Source organism: Vicugna pacos, chromosome 9 (genome assembly GCF_048564905.1).
Source record: "Vicugna pacos chromosome 9, VicPac4, whole genome shotgun sequence".
In the NCBI taxonomy this organism is placed as follows: domain Eukaryota; kingdom Metazoa; phylum Chordata; class Mammalia; order Artiodactyla; family Camelidae; genus Vicugna; species Vicugna pacos.
Window position 1 is genome coordinate 44,814,221 of NC_132995.1, and position 24,939 is coordinate 44,839,159.

The following is a 24,939-nucleotide window of genomic DNA, read 5'->3' on the forward strand; positions in this document are numbered from 1 at the left end:
CCGCCCAGGGACTCAGCAGGGGTTCGCGGGGGTAGGGGCGCCCGTCTGCGCTGACCCTAGCCCGCTCCTGCCCTGGGAAACAGAGGCTTTCGGGTGCAAAGGGAAGAGAGGCTATCCTTGCCTTCCCTCTCCTTCTCTCTGATCATCTTGAGTGCAGCCACCGCATATCATCACTAGCAGCAACAATAATAGTAACAGTAGTAAGAGCAACACCACCAGTCGTAATAATAATGTAAGTTTAACAAGTCTTTGGCATCTCGACTTCGGAGTTCCCTAAGACGCTCTCATGCCTCCTCTCGTCTGGCCCTTTCATAGCAGGAAGACTAGGGACGGCTTTTCTGATAAGGGGACTTAAGACTGTAAAGGACCAAATGACTTGCCCAGCCCGGCTCTTTCCATGCTCTCATGGGTCCCAGTCTTGGAGACAAGCCGAGTGTTCCCTAGGCTTTACTGGGGGCAGCTGGAAACAGCGACCCCCAGGGAGGATCCGGATGGGAGTGGAGGAGGGGCTTCCACTGTCCCCTCTTGGGGTGTTGGTGATTGCCCTCGCTTGAGTACCTCCCTCCACTCCCTGATGCTTGCCTCGCCCTGGACAGGCTCTGGGGGATTTAGACACTTGTTTAGAGAGTCGCAGAACTAGATCCTCCTCTACCAGGCCTTAGCCACGCCCACCTACCGACATCGTGGGAATTTGTTTAGGCAGGTGGGCAGAGAAGGTCCCACGCTGACATAGAAATGGTCTGCGCTGGTCTCAGAGAAGACAGAAGCAGCTGCTGAGAGTACCGACCCCAGGATATGAACATGACTCCCCAAGCTGGGGGCTGGACTCCCTCACCATTCTTCCTGGTGGCCTGAGTCCTGTCTTTGTGGACTATAACCCCCAGAGTGGCAGCTTTGTCCCCCCTTTCTCTCCTCTCCTGCTGAGCGACTGAGAAATGCATTGATGCTCATTAGCATGTGCTAATGAGTGTTAGGTGAACTGCCTTCCCGAGGGAGAGCAAAGGGAAGAAGGTGAGAATGAAAAGGAGGTCGCCAGGGGAGAGAGGAATACCAGGAGGAGACAGAGGGGGCAGACTGTCCCTCAGGGGGAAGGACGAGCCCCGAGTGAGCCTGAAAGAGGCAACACAGTGAAGGTTCTAAAACCACTTGTATTTTTTTGCCTGGGGCAAACTTTTGCCAGGGCAAATGTGTTTAGAGCTACTTGCACAACAGTGGGAGAGAAAAGGAGTAGTAAGAAGCTAGCTGTCCAGGCCTGCATGCACAGAGGAGAGTCCTGGGCTGAGGAATGCACCAAAGCCACTGGGTCTAAGGAGGCAGGATTACTCAGTGGTTAAGAGCAGGCACTTTAGAATCAGGCTGCTTGGACTTGGATCCCAGAATAAGCTGTGTGACTTTGGGCAAATTATATAACTTATCTGTGCCTCAATTGTTCTCTTCTACAAAATGGGAATGTGCACATTTACCTCCTAGAATTGTTCAGAGGATTATATGAATTCATGCTCCCACTATCCTTTGTGGAGCCACAGGTCAGCAGTGGTTGGCTGGGCAAGAAATTCCTTGGCCAGCATCCCTCCCTGGGGTAGCTAACGGCTTCTAGAGGGGCTAATTCCAGAGTGAGGCCAAGGGGAAAGGATAAACAGAAGCTCTTAACCACTGAGCTGCTAGCCCCTCGGAGCCAGGCTCAGCCCCTTCCAGCTCTGACAGTGTCATCTGGTCTCTTCTGACTCACCTCCTGCACCCACCTCTGGCCTGAGTCTGCAGTGAGAAAGCTCATCTCTGGCTCTCTAAAGACCAAAACCAGTTCCTACTTGATGCTTTGGTTTTCCTGGTGAGGAGGAGACAGTGGAGCTCATGCCTCCCACTTTCCAGAGCTGCTGAGATGGGGGAAGATGTTGGCTTGACTGGGAGAGGGCCTGAGTAGGACCACAGAGTGACCACAGAGTGACCACAGTGGCTTCCAAACCCCTAATTGGGACAGCCCTGCACCATTCATCTTAGCTGCAGGCTTGGAGTCTCCTTCTGGGAGGCCTATCCCTGACTCTCCCGGGGAGAGCTGCAGAGCCCAGTTGAATCCCTTTGCCCCCAAGCTGAGTCCTGCAGGAGCAGTCACGGTGAGGAATTACAAGTCCCTGCTCTGGGGTTGGACAGATGCAGGTGTAAAACCCACTTTGAGACCTTGGGCAAGCTAATTAACCTCTTCGAACTTTAGTGAAAATAGAGGTAATAATAATACTTGGTAGCCCATGGTCAGTGTAAGGACCAAAAATAACGTAGTCAAGGGTTTAGCCAGCAAGAATCCTGGCAGAGGTAAGCGCTTAATTAAAAGATAGATAGTATTATTAATATTGGATGGTAGGAATTTTTCTTGTTGTTCTGAAATAGCACAAAGGGGGCTGAGTACCCCACTTGGAAAGCTTCTCCCCAGGAGCCAGGCACCTCCTGTCTGCTGGGCTGCCCTCCACTTCCAAACAAGGTCCTGGGCTGTGAAAGGAGAAGCTGCGTGGGGGAGAGGGAGGAGCCTTAGTCTTTGGGAAGTGCAGCATTGTGGCTCCTCTGAAGCCATACGTTGTTGGGCTGACTCCAGAAGACTCTTCCAGGTCATGGGAGATGCCTGCACTACTCTGGAGTCCGGGCCTGGCGTGAAGACAGAACTGCTGCTTGTGTCTGACTTAGAGCTGTCTGAAGGCCCAGGCTGTCCCATCTCCTGTCCCGTTGGCAAGGGGGAAGGAGGAAAGCTTTGAATAGGAGAAGAGGCTGGAGTTTTAAGCTGGTCCTGACCAAGTTTACATACCTGAATGTGAGAAGGAAAACAGACTCGGATCCAGAAATGGTTCAGGGATGGGGGAGAGATTCAATGAGCATATCTGAAAGCAGTGACTATAGAAACAAAATTCTTTTATGTTTATATCTCAATGAGTTGAGATTTTTGTAATTATTTTTAGATGTCTGGGATTCTCGTTATAGATCCTGGAGGGGTCTATAATGATGACCTGAAGGATACCTTTAGATGACTTTACAAAGAGGGCTGTAATGCGTCTTGCTTGGTTAGGTCCTCACAACTAGCCTATCACTATAAGAAGTGGGCCCATTTTCACGATGAGGAAACCAAAGTTCAGAGAGTAACACCAAACCAAGACCTGGCAGGGGTGGGATATAGGGAACAAATGGCTTCTCTGGTATATGGAGTCCTTGTGGACCAGGTGCCAAGTCCCTGGACAATATATACAAAGTTCTTCCCATGTCCTGACCCCCCAGAGCTGCAGGGCACCTCCTAGTGGTGAGGGGTGAGACATCATGTGTACTGTTTCTGAGATGCTCAGGAGTTGGGCTGATGGTTGGTTCCTCCTTCTCTATAAGGGGCAAATTGGGTGCCATCCTCTGTTTTGCACCCCCAGCCCACCAGCTGCATCGTGAGTGCTGCAGTCCAGTGTCAAGGATTGGCACGAAGACTTGCCCTCCACCTCAGACCCCAGAATTGCTTCCCCAAGGAGGGAGGGAGGCCTGTTGACTGCGAGACAGTGAGATTCAGGAGAACAGATGACAAACAACTTCCCAGCCAATATCCACTGGGCCGAGGTAATTGGCAGAGCTGCTCAGAGCACCTGGTGTTATTTTGGAGAACATCAAAGGAAAAAAATCAGAAACCTCACTCAGTTCCTCCCTCTGCTTGGAAATATTTCTTCCAAATATTGCCTCTTTGGTCTTTATAATGTTTAGGCCTGGCTACTGGAGTGCCAGAGAGCTGGCCTTGCTTCCCAGAAAGCAGGATGAAAAGGATGCAGGAACCCAGCAGTTTCCATGGAAACGGATCAGGTGGAGGGATAATAAAGTCTAGAGGAACCCAGAGGTGGGAGCAAGACTTTTGTGTAAACTCGGTCTGAAGCCTGAGAATCTGCGGACAAAATACTTCCCTCTGAGCAAAAGATTTGGGTCACTAGGATAGCCACAGGAGGTGGAATGACAAATATTCTCCCCCAACAGGCAGGGGCACAGAGGCTGAGAGCTCAGTCTCCAGAATCCCACAGACCCCTTTCAGCTCTTGGTTTTTCTGCTAATCAGTGGTTCTGCCATGTGAAGGCTGTGTGACCCTGGGCAAGGCATTCAACCTCTCTGAGCTTTCCTTTCCTCATTGGCAAAATGAGGATAATTCTAGTAACTTCCTCATATGACTTTTGTGAGCATAAAGAGTGGTAATGCATGTAAAGGGTGATGTAGGGCCTGGAACATATTAAGCATTCAAATATTGTTATTACAGGTGAGAAAACAGAGCAGATGCTGAGGGGTATCACCCAGTCAGTGGAGCCAATCCCCCTGGCCAAAATGCAATTAAGGATAAGGAGTAAGAGATAGCATTTCAGAAGCTGAAGGAGCTACTGAAACAGACACCCTCTCTATGGCAGACAGACTGGCATGAAGCTGTGAGGTGTGGCATTGCTGCAGCCATTTTGACACCATGAGTGAAGAGTCTAGAGTGGCCCAGGCTGGGGAAGGGCACAGAGTGGAGACTGAGAATGAAACCCATACTGCAAAAGGCAAGGCAGAGAAACTGTACAAGAAGTTGGGTCACATGTGACATCATTTGAGCTGCTGGATCAAGCTGAGCTTGAAGTATCTTTGGACCTTTCCATTATATGAGTCGATGTATACTGTTAGTGTTTAAGCCCATTTGTGGTGGATTTTCTTTCATTTGAAACCAAAAAGTCCTAACTGATAATCCAAGAAGAAGATAGTTGTTCTCAAAAGAGCTGGACTTGGGGAACAGGGACCGAGGTGTCTCTCTTTCCTTTTTAATTAGGGCAGCAAGCCACTCCTGCACAGATTCTGTCTCCATTCGCACAGTTCCTCCAGTTTCTTCTCTCCCACAGCACACGTCCTCATGACTTTGCCTTTCCTTGCCTATCAAGCCACCTGGCCTCAACTTGCCCTCTATGGTCACGGCTTCCATTTCCCCTAATGGCTTGGGGCTCTCTGTTTCCCTTTCCCAAATTCCCAAGAGAAAAATCTGATCAGTCTAGTTCATCTTTTTATGTCAGGCCATTCAAATCATTGCAGCCCAGCTGTGGATGGTGCCCACCCCTTGATCCAGTCAGCTGTGGCTGGGGGATAGGGAGGTGAGGGGAGTGGGGGCAATGTACAGAGGGGGCTGTTCCCTTTAGATGGAGTTGTGGGCACAGTGGCATTAATGCATACCTCAAGTATTGGATACTCGACGTGGAAAACTCAAACAGGCAGTGGGGCCGGTAAAAAACACTCTGACCAATGAGTCCAAATGTAAAAGAGCCAGGGGAGGGGATGCCATCTAGAACAGGGGTTGGCAAACTCTTTTTGTAAAGGGCCACATAGTAAATTATTTTGGCTTTGCAGGCCAGAGTCTCTGTCTCAGCTACTCAGCTGTGCTGTTCTAGCCCCAAAACAGCCATAGATGATAGATAAACAGACATGGCTTTGTTTCAATAAAACTTTATTTACAAAAACATGTGATCGGCCGGATTTGGCCTGTGGGACATAGTTTGCTGATCCCTGATCTAGTAGAATGAACTCTAGGCTCTCTCTAACTTCTCCAAGCCTCAGTTTCTTCTTCTATGAAATAGGAACAGGAATAGAACCTATGTAGAAGAATTGTTGTAATGATTCAGTAAAATGGTTCGTGTAAGTTACCTAACACAGTGTTTGGCACAGAGTAGATAGATATTGGCTGCTTTTATTCTCTTTATCCTTGGGTGGGATCTCAGAATAACTGGATCCTAGATACACCCACTTGCTTTATGAGTCTAGAAGAGTCCCTTCATCTTCTCTGAGCTAAGCTGGGAGCTAGCTGATAACCCCTATCTCCAGAGGTGAGACAAGATCACTAAAGGACAGGGGTGGAGGAGTTAGAGAAAGACGAGGCTCAGGCAAGGAGCAGAAAGGGAAACAGAGCTGCAGGTGAATCCAAGTCTGCACAGCCTCCATGTGAGGCTGGCTTGGCCTCTGCTCCAGGACCTGGCAGGGAGCCCTGGGCTTGATTTGCAAACAAACCTCCTTCATTTCCTGCCAGAATGGGACTTCCTGGTGGTTGGGAATTTGGATCTTTTCACCAAGGATGGGTAAAGGGTCCCTAGAAGAGCAGTGTCCCACTTCCAGGATTCTCCAAGATGTTGTAGGGATGTTGGTATGACGCGCTAAATTCCATTCATTCATAAACTCATTTAAAATTGAATTTATTTGTGCTGTCAAAAAATTTCATAACCATTGGGTTTGTGTCAGGCACTGTACTAGACCCTAGGGATTCTATGGTTAGAAAAACAGTCCCTCCCTTCAGGAGTTTAAAGTTGAGTGGGGAGAGAGATATTGGCCAACTCACACAATGGAACATAGAAGTGCAAACTGAGTCCCGTAAATATTTAGCTTTTATGGCAGGTCATCCTAAGAGCAAATTAACCAGGAGAAGGGAGGTAGTAAGCATTCCTGGGATTTCAACCCCATGCTCCACGGTGAGGGAGTTTTAAGATGGCCGGTGGGATTGGAGCGTAGGGCAGGTGGTGTGTGTGGTGAGGGTGACCCTGGAGAGGTAAGCATTGGCCAGGGTCCATCTCCAGGGGAGGTGCACCTCCCTTCAGTCAAGGGCAGTCACCTGGAGAAGGGTGCAGGTGTGACAAGTTAGCAGCCAACACCTGCAGCAGCTGTGAGTGGGAGCCCTGGTCACTGAAGGGAATTGGGTGGGACCCCAGATCAGCAGCTGCACCCCAGACAGAACAGGTGCCTCTGAGCAGTCCAGGCAGGGAGAGACAAGGCCAGTCACTCTGCAGTTGCAGCCAGCAGGGAGGACACAGTGTCCCTCTGAGTGACCTCCACCCCCCACCACTATTATCCGGTTGTCATTGCCCTCCCTCGTGCTCAGACACCAGCCCAGAGATGGAGGTGAGGAGAGGATGGAAAAGACAGAGCATTTCTCTAGGAGAAATCAGCTTCTCCAAAAGTGCCCCTGTGAGCAAAACAGCATGGTAGTACCATAAATGGGAAATTTTATAGTGTGTTTCCTCATAAGCGCTCAATGAATAATTGTTGCATGAATGGATGGGTGAATGAATGAATGAAAGTAAGCAGAGAGGAAGAGGATGTTTCTACTTAAAGAATCAGGACCCTCTGAAAGCTCTAGAAATGACCTCTTGCACCGACCTGGCTGGCTCACCTCCTGGCAATCAAGTTCCGTGCAACTGGCCCCCACAGCTCACCCTCAGGAGGGCAGCTGCTCACCCTGCAGGGGCTGCAGCACCGTCTGCTCAGGAGGTGCTGCCTGGCTCTTGTCCTCTCCCTCATTCATTAATCCGCAGGCCTGGCTCATCGCTGCTCCCCTGCCCTGCCTTCCTGATCACGTCAGCGGGGATCCCCTCACAGGCAGGCCATAGGATCAGGGTTCAGGGGAGCAGGTCTCAGCCGGAAGGACCCGCAATGGGGTGCCTCTTGGCATCTTCAGCTCCAGCTGTCACAGCCGATGGTCTGATACAGGAGCCAGAAGCTGGGGCCAAGCCCAGCCCAGCCAGTGCTGGAGGGTGACAGAGGAGGAGGAGGTCCAAAAGGAAGAGAGGAGCGGGGTGCAGAGGAGAAGGGGAGGGAAGGGGATGTGGCTTTCCAGCAGTCAGACACAGACGATGGGGTCTGGGCCTCCAGGGTCACCTGCCGGTAGTAGACACCAGTTGGACCCTACTGACGTCCCCTCTAACGAAGGTACAATGCTCCCCAGCAGTTGGAGTGTTGACTGTTGGGGCTCAAAGCTGCACCATTCTATGGAGGATCGCCACCTTGCCCATTGATGCTCCCCCACCCCCGCCCCCACCATGGGACAACCCATAGCCAGTGACTGACAGATACCAGGCTTTGCGGCCTGGCCCCTTGCCTCAAGGCGAGAGAACTCTGTGGTCCATTCATGCTCCAGAGCTCCCCAGGGATCAGGCTGAGGCCAGCCTTCAGCTGAACCTGTACCTTCGCCCGGCTTCTCCCCTCACTCCTGGTTCCTCCTGAGCAACCTCCCCCAATAACTCACCTGCACAGAATCCCTGTCTTGGGCTCTGCTTTTAAATAAGGAACTAGGGTCATGACACAGTCTTGCAGTGTGGCTGTGAGTTCAGGAGGCCGGAGGAGCCAGTGAAAAAGACCCTAGCTTGAGAGTCAGATCGACCTGCCCAGCTGCATGCCTCAGATGTGTTGTTAACGCCTCTCATGTCCGCTTTCTCATCCGTGAGAGGAAGGTAATCCTGATACCAAAGCCGTAGGTTCCTGAGAGCACAAAGTACATGCAAAGCACTTACAGCAGAGCCTGGCCCATTTAGGGAATACGAACCATACAGACTTTATGCTGCACAGACCGAGTACTCAATATGAAGTGGGCACTGTTGTTTTATTAATGTGGATGATTAATGTCTAAAGTCAAATATAATAATGATATGATGATTATAATAATAATAATACATACCTTTGGTAATTTGGGAGAGGTGCCTAAAGGGTGGCCCAGAAGTGTGGCAGATGGAACCCTGGGGGCCTGATACATCGACTGTGGGCTGGGAAGGATAGGCAGATGGAGTGCCTCCCCCGCCCCCCAGTCAGCTGGCATGAACTCGAGGCCTCTGTTCTGCAGCAGCCTGCCACTGGTGGCTTGCCTGCATGCCAGCCCATTTGTCACCCTGTCATCTCCTCCACACTTGAAAGCAGATCCCTAGGGATCATGAACACAGAACAAGGAGTCTCTTTTTTTCTTGAACACTGGCAAAGGGGAGGTGAGGATGGTGAGCAGCAGAGAATAACCAAGGGCTCGTCCTTGCCGGGAGGATGGTTTGACAAGATGAGAGAGGTGCAAATTCTGTCTCACGAAGGGCAGGGGTCAGTGGGCTGTGGCTTTCAGGCAGATCCAGCCACCTCCTGGGTTTGCATGGCTTGCAAGCTAAGAATGGTTTGTACATTGTAAGTGGCTGGAAAAAATTAGAAGAAGATTTCATGCAAATGACATGAAATTCAAACTTCAGCTTCCATAAGTGAGGTTTTACGGGGACACAGCCACGCCCCTTCACTTACATAGGGTCTGAGGCTGCTTTCGCGCTAGGATGGCAGTCAAGTGATTGCAACAGAGACTCTATGGCCAGAAAAGCCGAAAATGTTTACTCTCTGGCCCATTTTAGAAAATGCTGGCTGACTTCTGACTTAGAGCATCAGGCTGACCAAGACCAGGTAGAAAGGAAGGTTGCTTCTCTCTTGCTTGTATTTGCTTTCCCGCCACGATTCCATCTCTTTTCAATAACCCTTCCCTTCAAATGCTTGGTACCTTCTTAACGCCTGGCTGAGGCAGAGAGAAGAATCTGATTAATAAGTTCACACTAAGGTGTTGGTGACTTAATGTATTGCACCCTCCTTCTCCCAGGATATTGGACTGAAGGAATAAATCTTTGGTGGAATTTTAGGAACTGTGGACCATGTGCGTGCTTGTGTGTGTGTGTATGAAAGAAAGAGAGAAAGAGAAAAATGTGTAGTCACAATGGATGGAAGCTGCAGGGCCCTGGCCCTAAGGGAAGAGATCAATAGCTTCTTTGGGAAGGAACCAGCTGGGATGAGTGATGTAAGCCCCCGTAGAGGCCCCCAGACCCTCCAAGGGTGAGATAAAGAGAGTGCCGTGCTTCCTGGTGTGAACTCTTCACCCGGATGGTACCAGGCTCCTTTGATGACCAGTGTTGGGAGGACATGGAGTCTGGGGACAAGTCAGGACAATGGGGGCAACACCCCCCACCCCAGGTGCTGCCCAGGAGGTCAAACCCCCATGGCGTGACCAGAGGACAGGTGACAGCTGGCTTTGTGCCTGTGTTGGCCTTGACACTTGCTCTGCGGGCTCCAGGGCTCTGGGTACCAGCTGCTTGCCTTTATACAGAAGCATACCTTTGTCCTCCTGTTCTCTCTGCTGCCCGGATCTGAAGGTCAGTCACAGCCGGAGGGCAGGGCCAGTGCAGCTTGGCTACCGCTGCTCAGCCATCCCATGGACTGTGGACTCAGCCATCCTGACCTCAGGCTCCAAGTAGCTGGATAGCTGCAAGGAGTTTCACCCAGCCTGCTGCCTCTGCTTTGCATTCTCCAAGCTGCCCTCACTACCAGAACCAGGGAGAGCTTTCTGAAATGCCTGCTGGTGTGGACTAAATTGTGTCCCCACTCCCAATTTGTATATTGAAGTCCTAATCCCCCAATACCTCTAACTGTAACTGTATTTGGGGATAGGACCTTTAAAGAGGTAATTAACTTAAAATGAGGCCCTTGAGGGGGCTCTAATCCACTCTGACTCATGTCCTTTTAAGAACGGAAAATTTGGACACAGAGAGAGAGAGGCCAGGGGTACACGCGTGCACGGAAAGATGCGTGAGGACACAGCAAGGGGGTGGCCACCTGCAAGCCACAGAGAGGTCAGAAGGAAACCAGCCCTGCCGATACCTGGGTCTTGGGCTTCTGGCCCCTAGGACTATGAAGAAATAAACTTCTTTTGTGTAAGCTAAGCAGTTTGTGTTTTGTTAAGGCAGTCCTGGAAAGTGAATACACCAGCCTAACCGCAGAACCTGCTGTTTAAAATCTGCACCTGCTCTCCATCAGCTAAGGTCTGCTCTCTGTGCGGCCCTCCCTGCTCCTGGCCTCCTTGCCCACTGTCCCCTGCTTGGCCCTCATCCACCCACAGCAAACTTCTCGCACTTGCCAGAGTGTGTGCTGTTCCGCAAAGCCAAGCCCTTGCATAAGTTGTGTTCTGTGTTGGAAAGGTCTTTTCCCCGACCTGGCAACTCTCATTTCTCCTTCAAGACTCCTTCCCAGTGCCTCCTCCAACCTCCCTGATAGGAACCCTAATTAGGGCTCTGGTGGAAGTTACATGCTGGATTCTCCAGTTACTAATCACAGTGCTTGTAGACTTGCTTCGTTTATCTCTGTGGCCCCAGAATTCAGCAAGCATCCAGACCCAGTATCTGCTCCTCTGTGTGAGTGCTTTCTCCTTGGTCGGTGACAGGCTGAGCACCTCTCCCGGATAATCTCATCTACCTCTCAGCTGTCACAGGAGCATCACAGATTTCCCACCTCCTATCACTGCAGCAAGGAATCCACATTGTCAGGTACACAAAGCGCTTGACACAATGACCTGGGCATGTGACAGCTTCTGTGGGCTTTGCTTCTAGCTCCCTTCCTCAGGGACCATCTGAGCCACTCCACCTGTAAGGGAAGTGCTCATGCGGGGTCAAGCCAGGCTGAGACTCTACCTGACCTCATGTCCTGGCTTAGCTTCCTTTCCTTCCCTGTCCTGTTCCTTCTACCTCCTTATGGTTCTTCCTGGCAACATTTCCTTGATAAATCACTGCCTCAGAATCCTTGTTCTGCTTCTGAGAGAGTCTGACCTAAGAAGAGGTCAGCAAACTTTTTCTGCAAAGGGCCAGGTAATAACTATTTAATACATATTTGAGGCTTTGTGGGCCTTAAAGTCTGTGGAAGCTACTCAACTCTGCCGTCCTAGTGCGAAAGGAACCGTAGACACTATGTGAATGAATTTACATGGCTGTGTTCCAATAAAACTTTATTTAAAGAAACAGGAGGTGGGCTGTATTTAATCTGAGAGCCATGGCTTGCTGACCTTAGACTGAAGACAACAGCCCTGGAAGCCTGGGGCTCTGCCACATCCTTTTTTTTTTAGCTGAGGAAACTGAGGTACAGAGAAGTTAAGGAGCCTGCCCAAGGTCACATGCTGATGTGTGGCAGGGCTGGCAGCCTGGCTCTGAAGCATCTGTCCTGAACTGCTTCCCGCAGCAGGGGTCTAGGAAGAGAATGGCTCTGAGTGTCTTCCAGGGTGAAAGAAATCAAGGTGCAGGTGAGAAAATTCTGGTGGGTTTAACTCCCCTCCATCTCCAGAAGGAAAAATAGCAACTGTATCCCTGAGGTGATGCATCACCTTTAAAGTTCTGAGTGATTTCTACTAAATCATTAATCTGTTCATTCGCCTTCCTAAAGCACTGGGTGGACTGAGAAGGACTCCTGGAGTCCTTTGTGAAACCTACGTGGTGGAAAGAGTTTTAAAAATAGCACCAGATTTTTCTTATGAGCGGAGTGTTAATTACCCTGCTGCTCAGGCACCCTGGCCTGTGTGCCGTGCCACTGCCAGCACACAGGCTTGGAGCCCTCCCCTCACCTTGAATCCTGAAGCCTTGGTTGAGGAGTGAGGTGAGGCAGTCAGTATGCACCGAATTTTCCAGCTCAGACCAAGGAGCTGCTTCGTTATAAGGATCTCCATCCTGAACATGATTCTGATGGGAATGTGGTGGGTCCTTGCTTTCTGCCCACTCAGGGTGGTGGAGGCTGGAGGAGCCCAGGTTGGTCCCACCCAACGGCAGCCAACCCAAGAAGCTTCCTCTGGGTGTGTGTGTGTGTGTGTGTGTGTGTGAGTGTGTGTGTGTGTGTGTGTATAAACTTTGAGCAAAAATAATTTACATTCATTGTAGTAAATGTTGCTAAAAAAGAAAACCCATCCACAATCCTACCCCCTGAATGAGTGATTTATTACATTCTGGTTTAATTCCTTCCAGTCTTATATACTCATACATTATTTATTCATTACAAAAATGGGATCCTACTGCACATACGGCTTCATTTCAGTGGCATAGTTTGACCATCTTTCCATGTCATTGCGTATCCTTCCACAGTGTCATTTAAAATGGCTATCTATGCATGATACACTCTTTGCATACATATATCATAAGTTCGTTATTTACCAGTTCTTTCCTGTTAGGGAAAAGGTATTGTTTCTAGTTATTTTGCTATTATAAATGATGTAGCTAAATCTTTGTTCACCCCCTTGATAACCCCCTTACAGTTTTAGGTGTGGAATCTCTGGGGCTTTGGGTAACTTTGGTGAGGCTGGAATCTTACTGATTTGTTCTTAGTTACCTACAGCTTCTTGACAAGATAGTCTAAGGGAGCAATTAAGGACACATGTTCTAAAGACTGAGTGGCTGGGTTTGATTCCCAGCTCTGTCTAGAAAAGGTTTGGGAGCCTGGCTGTATTACTTAACTTCAGTTTCTGTCTGTAATGTTGGAATGACAAGAATGCCTGACTTTTTCACGTTACAATGATAATGATCTGACTCTCTGCCATCGATCTCACCTGGTCCCTTCTTTCTCTTGCTTTTGCTGCTGCCCTCCCGCAGCCTCACTGATGGAACATATCAGTGGCATATCCACCCCAGGACCTTTGCACTTGCTATTCCCTCAGTGTGATACATTATTCCTCTAGTCTTCCCCATGGTTCATTTCCTCACTTTCCTTAGATCTTGGTTCTGATGGTCAGGCCCTTTTCTGCCTATCCCGTCCATCACTCTCTGTCACTTTACTGGGTTTTATTTTTCTTAGACCACTATGCTTTTCTGACATATGACATGTTTATTTGCTTCTGTCTTTCTCCTTCTCCATCCCAAGAATATACATTTCTGAGAGGGTAGGAGTTTCTTTTGTTCATGATCATGTCCCCAGTATCTGAATTATATTGTCTTTTGCATAGAAGGTACTCAAACATAATTTTTGGAATGAATGAATTTTGCATTTGAAGTACTGAGGACAGTGCCAAGCCAAAGATGATGTGCAATAAATTGTTGTTCGTCTCCTAGAAGAGCTGAATGGAATGACTGAGAAGTTGCAATGGCATGTTCCAGGGGTCTGAGCAGTGGTGACACTGAGGAGACAGGAGGCAGGAGGCAGAAGGGGTATCCTATTTGATGAGGAGCCCTTGATGGCACAGGACTCAGAACTGGCTGGGCTGATGGGTGTTAGGGAGGTGTGGCCATGGTGCTCCCTTCTTCTCAGGGACACTGCCCCTTCCCCAAACACAGAGCTACCTCTCAACCAATCTCATCCTGGACTGTTTGATTTTAAAGGGGAGATGGGCAGCTGGAAACCATGAAAAACTAAGGGACCTTCCCTTTCCTGCACATACTTTCTTCTTGAACTGATTTCTCCTCTCTTTCGCCCTCATTCTCCACGCTGCAGCTGCATTGAATTGCTTGCTGCACCCTGAATGCTCTCTCCCATCTCTGAGCTTTTGCATAAACCCTTCTGTCTGCCTGAGCACTTTTTTCTTTGTTCTATCCACTCATTCACCCTATCCCAGCCAACTCTTGCCCAGCCTTCAAGACTCAGCTCAGGTTATACCTGGGAAGTGCCCACCACCACTCTCCCCAGTCTGGTGCTTCCCTGTCCCCATGTCTGCTCTCATTGTTTTTCTCACACTGTGTTATAATTTTGTGTGTGTGTGTGTGTGTGTGTGTGTGTGTGTGTGTGTGTGTGTATGGGAGGGGAGGTCATTAGGTTTACTTATTTATTTCTAGAGGAGGTACTAGAGGATTGAACCCAGGACCTTGTGTATGCTAAGCATGTGCTCTACCACTTGAGTTATACCCTCCTCACTCTGTTTTCTTATAGACCTTCCCAACCCAGGTGAACATAGGGACCCTGCAGCGCTCACCATTTATCCTCAGTGCCTTGTCTGACACAGAGAAGGTATTCAATACTGTTGCATGAATGAGTTAATGATGAAATAGGCACCACTAATTGTCAGCAGGGGACATCTCTTGGGTGGGATGCCTGCTCTCAGTCATGTGGTTAACTGGTGCCAGGGCCTGGAGTCTCAGGTTCTATCTCCTAGGCTATCACCGAACCTGGGCTTGGGTCCACTTGCCCTATGTGCAGCAAAGCCAATCTACTGACACTTAGTTGTGGTGAAGGAAACTACAGTGTTTATTGCAGGGCGCCAAGCAAGGAGAACAGGCAACTAGTGTTCAAAAGACCCAAACTTGCCAGTGGCTTTCAGGGAAGGGTTTGCCTCTAAGGCAACATTAGGTGTGTGGGTTGCAGGGTGCCTGATCAGCTCATGAACTTTCTTCTGATTGGCTAGTGGTGAGGTAATAGGATGATGTTTTGGGAGTCTACATCATCAACCTTATGGTCCCAATGGTCTGGGGTCCATGTGCTTGTTGTTAGCAGTTTTCATCTGGTGGGAGTCTGGTTTCTGTAAAAACAACTTAGGAATGTGCATCAGGCACTGCTATCTATGTCCTTCAGGTAGGGAACTAAAAGTCCTGTGACTCTGCTATATGACTGATCTATTGTTTAAATTACTACCAGTTTCCTGGCCCAACAGCTATACTTCTTAAAACATGTTCACATTTTCCTAATCATGAACTCTTGAGCCAGCCTTTTGAGACTCAGAGGAAATCTGAAGCCTTTTACTTCCAGAGATAGGAGCAGGGTACGGGGGGCAGAGCTCATATACCAGAGAGCATCCTGATAGGTCCTGGTTGGTTTCAAGGTCAGGTACTTTCATGGTTTCTGGATAAAGCATCCTTATGTGTCTAGGGGACTGACATTCTCTGCTTCATGTACCAGCCCTGTCAGATTCAAATGCTTTAGCCAGTTTCTATAAATGTGAACATTTCAATTGGGCAGCAGCTGCCATGGTAACTGGCTGAATCTCAGAACTTGAGGACTAGGAACAGACCAGGGACCAGATAACCTTTAAGGGGCTCTTTTTAAAATTGTTCTGGTGTTTGGAAGCTCACCAGTGAGAACTGACTTTTCCCAAGTGCCCCATGATGCCAGCACTCTGTGCTTCCCTCTCTGGAAAGGAGTCTTTAAGGATTTTCACTGGTTGTATTTGTGGCCTTTGCCTCTTATCCTCTTGGATCCCAGGTTGTTTGGGGCTCAGATGAGGCAGGCTAAGATTTTCTTTGGTACACCAAGATGATAAGACTGGGGAAGGGGTATGGTGAAGCAGTAAGGTGAAGGTCACACACACCTTTAATATTCTGTTCCAGTCAAACTTCCAAATAACAGTCCAGATTCATGGGCACTTCCTCCTCCTGGAGCTTTCTTAAGTGTCAGGACAATATTTTTGAAACATTAACTAATGTTATTTCCCCATGGCATTTTTTCTCCTTCCCACTTAGACTGTATGGCTGTGTGGTCAATATTTTGCAAAACATACAGCTGTGGATATGCATACAGCTGTTCATGTTGTGCACTGCAGAAGTTCACAATATACTCCCTGAATTGTGCTGTGTGATAGCGTTGAAAAGGGATTTAACAACAAAAGAAAAGGGAGATGCCTCAGGGATTTCACATTTGAAAACCTTGGCTTCAGGGGAACAAGATGAACTCCAAGTATAGATAAAAGGATGAGAGGATGCTGGATAAGTAAGAACAAGGATTGTTCAGCCTCAGTCTAAATAATGATTCCTTGGGCTGTCTGAGGGAGAAGAGACAAGTGCATAGAAGTTAGTGGCTCACTGGGAAGAGGACCGTGCACTCTGCTCCCTGGGCCAAGTCCTGGTTAGGGCGGGAGGGTGTGGCAAAAATCTCAGGTCAGTTTGCAGAATCAAGAATCGCAGTGACTTGTGCCCATTTCCCTGGTGGAGCTCCAGAAAATAGAGGATTGTGTGGTAATTCTAGGCAGACAGGGCCTCCAAGGGTGAGGGGCAGTGGGATGATTTCAGTGCTGTGGGCATGGCATCCAAGCTGGCCAGCGAGCTGCTGAAACTGACCGATGCTCTGGCCTGGTCAGTTTTCCAAGCCATCTTCTGTGTGGACAAACAATGAGGGTGGATGGGGTGATGGCTGAATCTGAGGAGGCCTGAGTGGACAGGGAACAGCCAGAATCTTACCTTCCTCCACCACTACCCCTCGATACTTCTGGAAACTTAGATGCCAGTATGTGGGGAAGTGGAGTTGGGATCCTCAGTTTGGCCAAGATTTGGTGTCTGTTCTCTGGTGGGAAGAAAGATCAGAATAGAGATTAAGTTGCATTAAAGAAAAACAAGGTAGTGGCGGAGGGTATAGCTCAAGTGGTAGAGCACATGCGTAGCAAGCACAAGGTCCTAGCTTCAATGCCCGGTGTCGCCTCAAATAAATAAAATTAAAAAACCTAATAAACTTCTCTCACCGAAAGAAAAAAAACAACAAAAAAGATAAAACAATTTTTAAAAAATTAAAAAAAAAGAAAGAAAAACAAGGTAATGTTTCTTGCAGTCAATCCTGAATCTTGGATACAAGATTTCTTTCTGCAATAACAAATTGCTTCAAGATTCACAAAAAGAAGACTGGTTGGCTGTCACTGGCTTATACTGGTGGTTATCCACCAGGGCTGCTTCTTAGAAATACCTAGGGAGTTTATAAAAACACACATGTGTGCTTTTATATTTAGGGAATGTGACTATATTGGGTAGGGCTGGCTTGTGTATTCCACTGGATAGTTTAGTGCCTACAAAGTAGCCAATGAGACTCTTTCTTTGCGGAATTTGCTGTGTGCTTTTGGGAAATTTTCTTATTCTTTCCTGTTTCTTTATTTATAAAAGTGGGCAAATCTCTCTTCTTGTGAGTGACTCTGAACACTTAGAAATCCCCAGAAGAAAGATCTTAAAAGAAACAGACAGCAATGCTATTCATTAAAAAAGCATTCCATGGTCACTGATTGAAAAGGAGTCTTTGCTCCTTAGAAATTCATTCTTTAATATTAACAGATGAAGTAATAAAATGGTGATGATGATGATAATCGTAATAAAACTAGTTACCTACAGGGGGAGAAGGAATAGGTGGAAGGGACAGGGTCCAAAGCTGAACTTTGCAGAATGTACCTTTCCTGTAGATTTGACTTTGGAACAGTATAAACATTTTTGGTGATGATGAAACAAAATTAACTGAAAAAAGGGAAAAAGCCTGGAAAGTGAAAATAACATTTTCATTGAAAGAAACATGAAAAACTGGAACCTGACTGTGTACCAAGTTGGAGACCCACAAAGAGAAATTATTTCCTATGACTTTTAAAACAGTATTTAACTGTGCATACCTAGTAGAATATATCCTAAGGACAAAAATAAATGAAAAATAGATCTTAAACTGTTTTCAGTAAAAATGTCATTAAAATAATAGTAGTAGTATTCAAAAGTATTGCTCTCTCTCTCATACACACACACGCACACAGAGAGACACAGATACACAGACACAGTAAAATAAAGACAATGATGTTATTAGAAACCAAGATGTTCAGCATGAGAGAAAAGATGCAAATATAAATTTAAGACTTCAAGTAAAAATTCCATAATTTAAAATTTGAATTAGAAATAGCTTCAATTTATGACATATATTTTTCTGTTAAAACACATACACACACACAGTTTGTACATCCTACATATATAAGCCCCCAAAGCCTAGAACAATGACCAATTCCATAGCAACGAGATGCCCAGTACTCCAAATACCATTCAACACTAGAAGGGGGACATTTCAACCAAACGCAGTGTGTGGAATGTGTTTAGACTGTGATTTGAGCAGAACAACTGTAAACAAACTTTCCGGAAATGACTGGAAACATTTGAAGACCAATTTTATATTTGATGAAATTAAGGAATTATGATATTTGTGATTTGCCTATATTTTTAAAAAGAGGCCTTATCTTTTAAACATATATACTGAAGTAATTGCAAAAGACAACTCTTGGATTTGCTTCAAAATAATCCATTAGGAATGGCGGTGGGGGAATGGGTGGAGGTATAGAAGAGAAAAGACTGGACATGCATTGATCACTGGTTACGTGGGGGGGTTCATTGTACTATTCTCTGTATTTTTGCTGGTTTGAAAAATTTCAAAAAAAATTCCTTCAAGAGAAAGAAAAAAAGAAGTAGGAGAAGAAAGAGCGGGGCATTCCATAAGTCTCACAAGTCGAAGGAATCTTAGCTTGTAATCAAAAAGAAAAGTCCAGGCATCTCCAAGAAGCAGAGGCACTTCCCTCTGCCCCAAAGGTCACGGTGCCTACCGGGCAGAGGGACATGTGACTGGTGACCTAGGCAGTGATTCGGAAATCATGGCAGTGAGTTGCATAATCCATTTAGAGCAGCTGGCTGAGCTGGCCTGGTGGAAGGGCAGCCTTTAGCACAAGCAGAGAGAGCTGGGCAACAGGACCAGCTATGGGCCCTGTTCCTTCTTTTCTCTGGCCAGGGCTTTTAAAGGGGACAAATCCTATTTTTTAAGGCACTTTAGTTCCACTTAGAAGGTATCACTGAGAAGAGATCCACCGAGTCAGACTCCAGAGGCACTTGTGTGACTCTAGCTTTAAAATAGTTTGTAACACTGATTTCTTTTCAGATTATAAAAATAACATATTCTTAATAACGTGCTATTAAAGAACATATTATGGAAAAACATAATGTTTTGTGAAAGGAGCCAGATACAACAGAATACAGAGGATATTATTATTCCATTTATATGAACTTCAACAAGAATTAAACTGTTATTTAGAGATATAAGATTAAGTGGTGATTTTGAGGGAAAAGAAGGGCACAAACAGTAAGAGTGAGAATGATTATCTTTATTGAGGAAGGAAGGGGCTGTGATCAGAGAGGACACAGTGGGGCTTCTGGGATACAGTTATGGATAGTGGTCCCGTGGGTGTTTATTCTACAGTTTGCTAAGCTGCAAATTGATGTTTCATGCATGTATTTCTAGATGTGTTTTTTTTTACAATATAAATATAAAAACAATATATCTTGCATGTAGAAAATTAGGAAAATAGGAAAAAATACAGAATAGAGAAAGGCCATCTATGATCACTCCATCTGAGAGTAACCACTGTTGACATTTTGGTGTGAATGATTTTAGAAGGAGTTGACCTTAGCAGTTAAGAAGTGGACTTTAAGTCAAACAGACCCAGCAGGGCTCATATCTTGGACTTGCCATGTACTAAATATAAGAACTTGGACAAGTGACTAAAATTCTCATCTGCAAAGTGGGGGATAATGATAACAATGCTTATCTTGGAAGATTGTCCTGGGGATCAAGTTAAATAATTCATGAAGAACACCTGGAATGTAATCAATGTTCAATGTATTAGCTATTTTTAACTCATTCCAATCTTTTAAAAACTTACGTATATGTCAAATATATATAAAATCTGTATATTATATGCATTTATATATCATAGATATGTTCCTAGGAAATTGTGATTGAGCTCTTAACAGTTCTGACTTGAGACCATTTTAGGAAGTAGTGATCCCTTCCTGAACTTTTCAAAGGGACAATTCTATACAGTAAAGCCTGAATAATCTGGTGTAACTTCCAAAGCAGTCTGTAACCTACACTACTCCATCAGTTTTCAAAACTTACCTGCCTAGGCCTTTGCTTACCACCTTCCCTTTGTCTGCTGTCCCGTCTCCTTTTTTGCTGGTTGATATTCTCCTCATTCTTTGGGTCCTAGCCTGATTGCTCCTCTGTGAAATCTTCCTTGGTTCTCCCAGTTGAGGCAGGAGAGAGCCATCCTCTACCTGCAGATTCCCTGTGTGATGGAAGCCTCAGTGGAGAAGCCCACATTCCCTCCTATCTCCAAGGCACAGGTGGAATCTTAGTCAATGTTTACCAATAAGGGTGATGAACAAGACCCAAACTTTGTTTCCTTCTGATTTGAAAGCCATTGGAAATGAGTCTCAGGTCAAGGTTCAGGGTGGAAATAACCTACCCAAATGCTAGGCCCTTGAGCAGAATTTTAAACAGTTCAAGGCGGTATGACTCCTTCCCATCATCTAAAAGCTGAAAAAAAAATGCAGATTAAAACATACAAGGGCTTATTGTCTCATGTGGAAGTCCAGAGGTGGTGTTCCGAGCACCACAGTGCAGGTTGACTCCCATCTCTCTGCTTTGCCACCTCCAGTTCATGGCCATCCTTAAGTCACCTCATGGTCTAAAATGGCTGCCAGTGCACCACAGTCATCAGATACCCATGCCAAGCCATACGGACAGGTCACAGAGGGAAAAAAAGTGGGGTGGGGTAGAGATACCTTCTTTCTAAAAGAGTCTTTCCAAAAGCCCCATATAACATTTCCACTTACACTTTGTTGGCCAGAACTTAGTCACCTGGCTATACCTTGATTCAGGGGAGTCTGGGAAATATTGCTGCCCCGATACAATTGGCCTTCTGTTATAAAGGAAGATGGTGAGGGTTGTTAGGATAAGCTTGTTAGGATAAGCATCAAACAGTCCCTGCCTCAGTTAGAAGGCTCTGCTGACAGGCAGTGTTACCTGCATGGCTGTCACCTGGAAGGGGAGCTGGCACAGAACAGACATTTCTGAGGGTGACAGTGGGGTGAGGTGGGGAGCATCAGTATCACATAGAAATTGTCCTGGAAAGTCACCTGTCCTGCTCTGCAGTGGTTTCCTCCAACCTCATACATCTTGCTCTGGGGTGCCCTGCCTTTGACCCATCCTTGAAGGAGATTCCCCCAGACCCAAAACTCCAAAATGCAATTCCCAGAATCCTTTAGCTTTTTTTTTTAAAGTACTCTGTACTTTTCAAAGTGTTTTTACACACATGGTTCTGTTTGATTTCTTACCAAAGCCCGATATAGGCGTAACCTAACAAGTGGTGTTTGTGGGTCTTGCTAGGGAAAGGCCAAGTACTTTTGCAGGCCTCATCTCACTTCATTCTCACAGTGGTCTGAGAAGCTGGAACTGCTGGAAGCCCGTTTTTTCATATGCAGAAAGGCTCAGAGAGGTGAGTTCCCTTGCCTGAGGTCACAGAGGACATAGTTGGGATTTGAACCCAGGTCTGTTTGATTCTGAAGCCCCTGTTCCTTAACCATAAGGCTAGAGTGGCTTTTGTTTCCCTTTGAGAAAAAGAGACCTTGAGAGAGTTAAAAGAACTTAAACAGGGTTATAAACCTAGAGGGTGGTGACTCAGGGTCCCAGCACTCACCACTGGGCTGCCTGGCCTCATTGCTCAGGACCTCAGAGCATCACCCTAGGGAAGCTGACTGCTGTGGCCCAGATCATCCTCAGATCCCTGCCCCCTCCATGCCATTTCTAACCTAGAGGAATCCAGGCTAATCAAGGCCAAAGGGGGATTGATGAGGTTCTGGGAGAGACTGCAGACTTAGCAGGAGGGACTGTGAAGCTTCTTTTGATTTGTGAGCTAACCCTCTTTGACCTGAAAATCAACAGGAGTAAATTGGTTAGACCCAGGGAAGCCTTTTCTGCCATGCTCTGCGTACAATAGCTCTTGAACTTGCTGCTGTCCTCCAGGATGGCCCCTCCAGTGGCTCCTGAGGAAAGACAGGCAGCAGATGGAGTTATCATTCTGCTGGCACCAAATAGGCAGTTTTTTGCTGGTTCCAGCCCATGGTGTGACTTCAGTATTTCGTCCCCACTATTTGGCAAGGGCAGCTGTTCCAGAGTCTCAGCTGAAGGACAAAGGCCTGGACTTAAGAGATATTTATAGAAAATGCCAAGTGGACCCTTCAAGCCTTCCTGGAGACCCCATAGGGAGCACCATGGGGTTATTTCAAGACTCCCCCACCTTGTTCAAGAACTGAGCACTGTGGCAAGCCAGGCATTTGGGGTGTATGTGTTGCTGGGCTGAAATGCAGCCTTAGAGCTTGTCCATCTTGTCAATCACTCAGATGCTTTCACTGGACACCTGATCAGTTTCAGGAGGACCCAGATTAGTAGACCCAAAGCTGGAAGAGAATGCTATTGTCGTCTTGTCCACTTCTGGATCCTGTATCTCCAAGCTGAAATGTGGCAAACCAGACCTACTGGGAATATTTTCCATTTGTAAATAATTCGGCAGAAGGCCTTTGACCCTGCTTCAGTGCCTGGCACATCCTAAATGCTTGATGAATAAATGCTGAATGAATGAATACATGAATAAATTGCCTCCATAACTAATAACTTTTGAGCCAGGAAGTTCTTCAGGAAACTCTGAGAACTCATCAGCCGTACAGGAGTTGAGACAAGTGTCAGCTCAGGAAACTAGCACCAGGTGCATTGATCTGTTACTTGAGCCCTTGTCCTGACACATGGAATGGTGGTTGAGACCATGAGTTTCAGCATCCGATGGATCTAGGTTCAAATCCAGCCTCTGTCACCTGTTAGCTATGTGACCTCAGGGCAATCACTTCATCATTTTGAGACTCACTTTCCTCATCAATAGAATGGAGCAATAGTTGTATCTAATTCTAGGGCTATTTATAGGATTACCTGAGATAATGCTTGAGAAGAATGCCTGGCACCTAGTAAGAGGGTCAATAAATAGTGATGGTTACTGTGACATCACCACCACAGTGGGTCTGTGGGTCACTCTCACCTGCTCACCCTCACCCCTAATCCAGCCAGGTTCTCCTGGCTTCTGTATAGACCTCATGTTTTCCCATTTTTCCAAGGCCAAAATTTTTCTAATGGAAACTTAACTAAGAAAAAGAAGGGTTGATGAACCCTTCTAGTGACTAAAAATAAAAAATTAAGCCAATAAATGTCTGCCTGCCATACATTCATTTGGCTGGCTTAGCTTACGTGATATACAGCTCTAGAGAGCTTCTCTTTCATCATATTTGTCCAATAACCTTAATAATAACTTATTATTCACAGATTGATGATTTACTTATTGTATGCTCCTGTCATCCTATCTTGGGAGATGCCATGCTGGGTTAGTCGGACAGTAAACACACAGTTAAATATTTGGAGCATCAGATGGTTGTCAGCGCCCTACAGCCAAAGACCACCAGAGGTACAATTGCAGTTGGGCACAGCTGGGTTTATTAGCTCTTGGCAATGAGGGAGAATGTATACTGTTGGACCATGGGGCTCCTCAGGAAGATGTGAGAAAGGACTAATTATAGGACTTGTGAGTGTGTTGAGTGATTTGGGGGAGAATTCAAATAAGTGGAGCTTTGTTCCAGATTGAATGCTATAAGGAAGTTGGGATAATTCTGTAACTGGGGATCTGTGTTAGTTTCCTATTGCTGACGTAGCATATCACCACAAACCTAGTGGCTTAACACAGCAATGTTTATTATATTTACAGTTCATGAGGTCAGAAGTCCAAAATCAGTCTCACTGGGTTAAAAGTAAAGGTATCTGCAGGGCTGGTTCCTCCTGGAGGCTCCAAGGGAGAATCTGTCTTCTTGTCTTTCCCAACTTCTAGAGGCCACCTGCATTCCTTGGCTTGTGGCCCCTTCCTCCATCTTCAAAGTCAGCAGCATAGTGTCATCATATCTCCTCCACTGACCCTAACCCTACTGCCTCTTAAAAGGACTATGGTAATTATATTGGACCCACCTAAATAATTCATGATAATCTCCCCAACTAAAAATCTCCCAATTAATCATGTCTGCAAATTTCCTTTTGCCATGTAAGGTGACACTTTACAAGTTCTTGAGATTAGGATATGGGCCGCTTGGGTGGGGTGTATTACTCAGTCTACCACAGTTTCTCAGTAATTCTTATCCAGGAGTCATCAAGAGGAATGGAGCACGGCCAGAGCTGTAACATGTAAAGCAGCAGCAGTCACTCACATTAGCCAGAATGTGGGGATGTTTGGGTGTTCTTGTGTTTTGGACCATGTTCATATTTGTGTCTGTGCTTAAACGTGATTAAGCACAGACAGAGTGCTTGTTTTTGTCTTGACCTACCACTGACACAGGGTGGCCTTGTCTGGTGGTGGTGTTCTGTGAAACTCTTTATGGTCAACAGAAGAATACCATGACCCAGCTTATGGTGCCAGGCAAATTCTTGGCTGTTAGGGCTGCTTTTCTCTTTCTCCTGGTGGTGAGGTCTATGAAGAAAAGTAAGGCAGTTTGAGGGGAGATAGGGTGGAGTGTGCTTTGATTTTTATAGGCCTCTTCAGGGAAGGCCTCACCAATGAAGTTAACTTCTGAGCAGAAACTTGAAGGATATGGAGAGGAGGCAATATGGTCAGAGGGAAGTACATTCCAGGCAGAGGGATTCTCAAGTGAAAAGGCTCTGAGATGAAGATGCGCTTTGATCTTGGATATGGCATGGGAAAAAGGGAATGGGGTCAATGGTGACTCCAAAAGTTTTGGCCTAAGCAATTGAAGAGTGGAGTTTCCATATTTTGAGATAAGAAGGATCGCA

General features: G+C 46.7%; 1 protein-coding gene across 1 annotated transcript in view; it reads left to right on the forward strand.

Moving 5' to 3' along the window:
• Positions 1 to 24,939, forward strand: part of HYDIN (HYDIN axonemal central pair apparatus protein) — a 478,970-nt gene that overhangs the window by 44,613 nt on the left and 409,418 nt on the right. The window lies entirely within an intron of this gene.